The sequence below is a fragment of the Coturnix japonica genome, chromosome 8 (genome assembly GCF_054131305.1).
Source record: "Coturnix japonica strain WE chromosome 8, WE-NBRP24, whole genome shotgun sequence".
NCBI classification, from domain to species: domain Eukaryota; kingdom Metazoa; phylum Chordata; class Aves; order Galliformes; family Phasianidae; genus Coturnix; species Coturnix japonica.
This window is the reverse complement of record NC_140670.1, coordinates 7,807,973-7,815,183: the sequence shown is the minus strand read 5'-3', so window position 1 is coordinate 7,815,183 and position 7,211 is coordinate 7,807,973. Positions and strand designations below refer to the sequence as shown.

Genomic DNA, 7,211 nt, shown 5'->3' with positions numbered 1-7,211 from the left:
TCATCTTGTTAATCGGTGAATTGGTGTTGGTGCCTGCTGTGATTTTTGCTGCCTTTCCTATGGTCTGAAGCTCTCTGCCACTGAACAGTGTTGCCTGAAGATCCTAAAATATAAGAACAAATCAAAGCGTCATGATGGTAAAAGTAAACACCTATGGATTGGAAAATGGGCATTGAATCCAATCTTGAATTCAAAGGTGCATCTAATACTGTTGTGTGACACCAGCAGACAACCAAAGGAATATGACAACATTGTGCTGCTTTGATGAGCAGGAGGAGAATAGACGGTCTTGGTTAAGAGGTACAGTAGGACAGGTATACAAACATCTTTTGGCTACCCTTTTCTTGTCAAAGGAGAGAGCTTCTCTCCAAAAGACAATTCTCCACTGGCTGGGAACACTTATAAACTGAACGGTATTATTCTTTTCTTATACAGTAATGTTGGTACCAGGAGGAATCGAAGCAAACTCCATTTAGGTGAGAAAACAGCTGGTTGAACTTTGGAGAGACTTACTTTCCAGACAGCATATGAGCTGGAGCCCTCGCTGCACAGTCCGTCTGGTCCTGGCTTGTTCCTATATTTGTCTGCAAAGGGCGGGGGGAGGGAAGACGTACGGAAGGAAAAGAGCAAGAAAAACAGAAGGGAAGTAATTGGCTTCTGTGACTGTCACCTCCCACATATACTGAGAGCAAGAATCCCTCAACGGGTTTTTACACTTCTGACATGCAACACAGACTGCTGCTTCCAGGACAAGGCTGTCAGGCAAGGAAGTTTTTAACCTTTTAGTTTCTGTTTTAATGTGTAACAGCTTAGCTTATCTATCCACCATTTTGCAGAAAGTTAACTGAACAACAAAACAGACCGCTGTGAGTAATACAGCAGCAGTTAGAGTGCGCCAGATGGATAACAAAGGAGGACAGGGTGCAATGTGAAGAAAGTTCCGTTGTACTGGTTAAGAACCCAGTGAGTGGGGAATCCAGGGGATTGAACAGGAAATGGACCTTTTTGCTGGAATTAACAGTGGTGGGTTTTTTTCCCTTAATTATTTTCACTTCACTATTGAAATAGTCTGAATAGTATTCTGACTCTGAAACATCAGCTTAGTTTCAGGATGTGTTAAGCCAAACAAGGCATCTCCATTTTTCTCAGGTTACATATGGTGTCATTGAGCAGACATCAGTGAATCTTTGATTCCCAAAATACTAGGATTTATTGATAGTAGAAGTTGGCACTTACCTATATATTGTGGGTCAGCTGCTCTTCTTCACACTGAAATAACAATTGTAAAATGATTTGGGATCTAGACAAGCAGAAATGAGAACTGAGTTTGGTTGCAAATCCCAAATGGATCAGTGCATTTCAAAATTAGCCTTGAAGTCTTTTTACACCGTCCTGAAAAATTCACTGTGATTTCTAAACCGAGTGCTTCCTTTAGGGTTCAGATCTCAGTTCCTACAGGGCAAAAAGGGCCAGAATGCTGCTTTCTCATTGTCTGTCCACTAAAGTTGCCCTCATGGTAGTCAAGATTTACTTTCTTCATCCACAACCAATTCCCAAAAGTAGAACAAGTAATAAAAGCCTGACATGTTCTCTTCTGCTTTCCCATCCCAACCTTAGGGCTAACGTGGGGGAGGTCTCAGCAAAGAGCAATGGGTCAGCAAAGACTTTTTTTTCTTAGCCCCTCCCCAAGTGTTCTACTCAGAGGCAAAGATCCCGCAGCTCCTCTTTGCTTTCCAGAGCATTTATGTAACTACTACAGGACACCAAAAACAGGTTATGGAAGCCATGAAGGATGATTTCCATCTCTGAACTGGAGAAAGTTAAGGTGGTTTGTCAGCCTACCCTGAGGCAAAAAGCTTCCCTTTAAAGACAAAAGCAATGTTCTGGGAGTGCAGGTTTAATTCACTGTCAGCATATTCAAATTTTAAATAGGTATTTCTTTACCCATTTTACTTTAAGTCTTCTGACTGGGGTAGATGTGCTCTGAGATTGCTTTCCTCACTGGTGTTTATTGAAAAGAAAAAAAAAAAGTAGAACAAACTGCAATATGAAGCAAAGGCATTTTCTATGAAGACTCTGGTCCTGTATTTAAGATGCAATCTGGTTATATATTAAGTCAATGCCAATTGAACTTTTGGGCTAACTATAACCATAGATACCTCTTTTAATGATTATCCAGTGCAGAGGAAAGAGGAAGAACTGACGTATGTGAGTTCATGAGCATTAACTATGTGGGGATGTGTTAAAAATACATTCTAAGCCTGTGGAGAGATTTTTGAATTAAACTGTCCTTGGTGCCTCAGATATTTCCAAAATACATAAATTTTTACATCCAGATAAGAATAGCCTTTATGTGCTTCTCACATCACTTTAATATCCTTGTAGATACTGTGGGTCTTCTGAGGAACTTCTCAGTAACTAAAAATAAGCCACATAAGTCAATGGAGAAATAACCTTAATCTGAAATGAGACCCACCAATAGAGAGAAGCTGAAGAGTTCACTCTGAGCTCTGTTTCTTCTAACCAAAGCTCATTCAAAACACCAGTTTGACTGGTAATCTTTAATTAAAATGCAATTTAAAAAGAATTTACAGCACAGATCAGCAAGGTCTGGATGGACTAAGTATAGTTAGAGAGATTCATATTCTGAGGATGAGGAGCAGATAAGAGCAGATGGAGGTTTTTCGTGCTTTAGAAATCTTTGAATTCTGCTTGTTTTATTCCTAAGTTGCATGTCCCTGCAGAACCGTGGCTTAGCCCTCGGTCTCCTGATTGTTACAAGCATGTGTTCTGCAGTTCCAGGTGGGGCTCTGTTTCTTGTTGCGTATTTGACACAGTGCAACCCTTTCAAGAAGCTTTCCTTTGAATGTGGTCTTTGTGTGTGTGTGTGTGTGTGTGTGTTAGATATGTGCTCTTGTTTTGGGGAAAAACAAAATTTCACTGAAACGTTGAGAATTCATTCTGGGTCTTAAAAATCAGATCATGACTGACATGTAACTTTTTGGACAAAAGCTTTTGAGATCTTACTGCTGTCATAAGAGGATCAAAGCCAGAAACCCTCCAAATGAATTTAGGCTGTATGTCAAAAATGAAATTACCAGGGCAAAATCCATTTATATTTACTAGAGCGTATTTCACTTCTGTGTTCTGAATGCCATCTGAATCAGCCACTTGGAGATCTCCTTATGTATATATAAAGGCAATGGATTTTCTGAGAGTGGCATTAGAGAGCTGGTCTTTCAGCCTGTCCCTCCTAATCTCACTTTCAAGGGTGGGAAGCTTCTGCTTTGACATTGCCTAGTCTGAAATGCACTGCGGGTTGATTTACTTTTGCCTTGGTGATGTGCATAATCCACAGCTTGTTTCATCCTCTGTTCCTCTGAGTGCAGGAATTCTGTAGTTTAAAGGATATGAAAGCACAGTATATGCACTCTGCCTTTTATATTGTTAGAAGGGCTGTTCTCTTTTGCCTCGCTCACATCTCTCTTCTTGGCCTGTGCTACCAATAAGTCATAGGATCATCCCTTTTGAGATAAGGGTAAAAGTTAACACCAACTTGAAAACTTAGGTGCTATAAATAATTTTTTCCTCCCTCAAAATGAATGGCTGTTGCTGAGCATTGCTGCATTCTGAAGAGCTGATAATTTAAGTAATAGAGGTACTCCCATGTGATTCTTGCTGCATTTGCTGCTTGATTTGCAGAAGCAGCAGATGCTCCATAAGACTTCAGGTGTACTGGCCAGGTAATGTTGTATAAGGAACATTATTTGTGAGAGAGGAGTACTGTTCAGGTTTGGTCAGAACTTGTTCAATGAACATGTTGCATTGGTAGCTGCTGCAAAGCAAAAACCTTCCTCAGCTTGTTTTCAGGGTAGAAATGAGTACATAACATGCATACGTGCTAGTGACAGTTTGCTTTTCTACTTTGTCTGGTTTCACTACTTGCTGGACAAGTTAAAATATTCTGCCTTAAACCAGACTGTGAAGGTTTTAAAGATCTTGTTACATGATTTCATTGGTAGGTGATGTACCTCGGAGGTGAACGCTGGCATTACACTTGAGGTCTGGAACCATCCCAGGTGCTGACACTGCACAGCTCTGGCTCTGAGTCAGCACAACAGCACAGTACTCACAGATCTTGGCACATCTGCTAGTCTGCTGAATTACAGCCTGGAAATCAAGTCTGGTAGCAAAGCTGAAAAGTCAAATGAAGTTTATCATAAATATAGTTACACATTTATGCCTGGTTTACAGCAAGTACAAAGGAGTCTCTGGGCTGTTTCAGTGAAAGTATCCTTGTTCACATTTGCACCTTTTCTACTAAGGGAGCTGTTTATGAATAAAATGATCAGCTCTGATCAAGGAAACACGCAGAGGTTTCCAATTCTCTTCACTGTCACTGCTGTACAATTAATGCAAACTTGGAGTATCCACTGTGGTGGAACCAGTTATGTTTACATCATAGTTGTCAGAGCAAATAAGTTTTAAGCTAATTTGTTGATAGTAAATTGCCCAAGCTCCTTATAGATGTGCGTAGCTTGCTGGTACTTGATATAGATGATTTCAGTATAGTCAAATATTTAGCTGAATACAAGGATTAGCAAGCCAGAGCTAAAGCAAGTGTTAGCAAGTGGAGGACAGGAGGCAGGAGTTAGCAGGAACCCCAGGCAGAGGTGGCAGGATTTCTGACTGGGCAGAGCCAGGACCCACACATGTCCAGCACAAGCTGCCTCCTGCCTGGGGGTTTGCAAACCACTGCAGAAGCTCAAGGAACATTTCTGCAGAGACCCCACGTACCTGTCCTTTGCAAACTGTGCTGACTTGAAGAACTGGTCCTGAGAGATGAAGCCCCCTCGTGGTCCTGCTACTCATCATGAGAGCCTTCATGGAACTTCCCAAATCTCAGCTGACAAAGGCACAAAGCCAACAGTAGAGGTAAGCTTTTCTTGGTTATTTTTCCTCCCAACATACAAAAACATGCTTACAAACTTCCATTGGACGTCACTTGTGATTGAGAGTTATCTTGGGCCTGGCTGTGAATGCAAAGCCTCCTTTGCTGTTCCTGAGGAACTCTGCGTGTCTGCACTAAATGTGCAGACTAAGGGTGTTTACTGTAGACAAATCTATATTTAGACCAGCCTGGTGGCAGCTTAACGTAGGCTTAAAATAAACCTCCTCCATTGTGGAATCTTCCTTTCCTGTTCATCCTTCCACTGAGTTTATGTTGGCGATAGGAAGTTACAATACACAGGCCTCTGGGAACGCTTCACAGGTATTTAGGGATAAATTGTGACTTGCTTTAGAACGTGCTATGCAACAAAGGGTAAGCATGACCTCTAAAATGCAGTGTAATTTGAAATCTCTGTGTGTGTTAGTGGCAAGTAGATGACTTTTCATTAAGAATTAAGCAAACGCTATTTCTAAGGGGCTACCTCCAGTATTCGTGCCATGCCTTATGACTACCTTAACAAAAATACTTCCTTTGCAGTATGCTGAGGTGGTCACTATTTCTGATCTGGAGCTGAAGTCATCTCCTTGAACTGTTCTGACAGAGGCTGCAACAAAAGAGGGTTAACAAGAAGAGTAAGGGAGGTGATTGTCCTCCTCTACTCTGCCTGCGTGAGGCTGCATCTGGAGTATTACTTCTAGGCCTGGGGCCCTCAGCACAAGAAAGCTGTAGAGCTGTTGGAGTGGGTCCAGAGGAGGGCCACAAAGATGCATGGGCTGAAGCACCTCTTAGGAATAAAGTTTGAGGAAGTTGGGCTTGTTTAGCTTGGAGAAGAGAAGGCTCCATGGAGACCTCACTGTGGCCTTCCAATACTCGAAGGGAGCGTATAAACAGGAGGAGGGCTGATTTTTTTTGTGTGGTTGAATTGTGACAGGACAAGGAAGAATGCCTTTAAACTGTGAGAGGGTAAACCTGGGACAGATGTTAGGATGAAGTTCTTTACAGAGGGTGCTGAGGCACTGGCACAGGCTGCCCAGAGAAGCTGTGGATGCCCCATCCCTGCAGGCATTCAAGCCCAGGGTGGAGCTCTGGGCAGCCTCACTGGGTAGGTGGCAACCCTGCCCATGGGTCTGGAACTGGATGATCTTCAAAGTCTGGTCCAACCCAAGCCATTCTAAGATTCTAAATAGTCTTAACAATGACTAACAGCTACCCCCTGGAGAGGACCTGAGTGTTTCTAGAGCAATCAATTGACACAGACTGTACACTGAGTCCCACTGGGAAATCATCAGGAATGTGATGGTAACAGCACTCTCCATGTCATGTGCTTGACAGGCAGATGCTGGAGATAGTTCTGTGTAACAAAGGTGTCATTGTTTTCTTAAAGGACCTTCTCTAATGCATTTTTGTCACCTCATTGTGCCCTCTGTCATAGCTCTGATTATTGAAGCCCTGGATTTGTAGCAGGGCACTAGATAGGATGTTCTGGTACTTGCTTTGTAAAGTCAGTGCTGCTTTTCAGAAACAGTAAAGACCTGGTTCTCTTTTATTTCCTGTATAACACATTTTTACCTTCAGCAGTGGATGAGGTCTGGTATTTGTGATGGAAAACAAAAAAGTAGATGCCGTGTAAGCCAGCCCACCTTCTTATAGGTAAGTCAACTATTCATATGCCCTATTCATGTATGTACAACAGATAAGGAAGAAGTGCAATGTTTAGAAATGGGAAATATGTTTTATTTCCTTGTGAATGCTGGTTTCTATGAAGGTGGATTGATAATTTGTTGAAAGATATATATATATATATATATATTTGGTGATGTGTCTGAACACCTGTTTCAGGGCTGATCCACCTTACAGGACCTTTCAGAAGACCGAAGTGTGGGTGCATTGCGGTGCGTGTTGGCAAGGCAGGCAGATGAGGTGGTTCTGCTGCTGGACCTGGCTCTTTGCACTGTGTGCCGAGTTCCCTGTCAGCACAGCCCCGATGGCATTAGGGGCTATTGCAGCACCCTTTGGGCGTCTGGGGGCGAATCAGAGTTCTTGGCACTTTAAGCCATCTTGCTCCCTTTCACTGAAATCTTAAAGAAGGTTTAAAAATCCTGCTTAACGTGTTCCAACAGCTTTGTTTTTTCTGCCTCTCACATGAAGGGTTATATTATAACATACGACTGTCCTTTAGACTCTGTGACTGCACAGATGTTTAATACACCCACGTAGATTAAACTACTGATTGCTTTCCTCACCTTTTCTCCCTTCAATC

At 42.3% G+C, this 7,211-nt stretch overlaps 1 long non-coding RNA gene across 1 annotated transcript; it reads right to left on the bottom strand.

The window, feature by feature from the left end:
- Positions 1-512: 512 nt before the first annotated feature.
- On the bottom strand, positions 513-4,121 carry LOC107315674 (uncharacterized). Its single transcript, XR_001556010.3, has 3 exons — positions 4,032-4,121; positions 1,237-1,269; positions 513-584 (listed from the first exon to the last, which is right to left on the bottom strand). It is a non-coding gene; the product is annotated as an uncharacterized LOC107315674 (long non-coding RNA).
- Between the last annotated feature and the right edge of the window lie 3,090 nt (positions 4,122-7,211).